Raw genomic sequence first — 312 nt, 5'->3', positions numbered from 1 at the left:
AATTGCGGCAGAGCTCTTTCTGATATATAATCCCTTTTCAGTGGTATAAGCTGTGTTTGGATGGGTTGTTACTAAGGGACAATAGAGCAATGATGCAACGATGTCCATGTAGAGAACACCCTTATTTCATTTTCGCCCATTAGATCACGTCACTAATATAAATGTATCACAAGCATAACTTCGAAAATGCACTCTATTTATTCAGTCGTCTAATCAGCTGCTTACTTCCCCGATATTGTATTGCGACACTCGCATTGTCTTTGGGCTCTCGATCCGGAATTAACTGGATAAATCTGGTTTAGACATCTGGGC

Source organism: Penaeus monodon, chromosome 25 (assembly GCF_015228065.2).
Source record: "Penaeus monodon isolate SGIC_2016 chromosome 25, NSTDA_Pmon_1, whole genome shotgun sequence".
Taxonomy (NCBI): Eukaryota; Metazoa; Arthropoda; class Malacostraca; order Decapoda; family Penaeidae; genus Penaeus; species Penaeus monodon.
Note: the sequence above shows the minus strand (reverse complement) of the source record.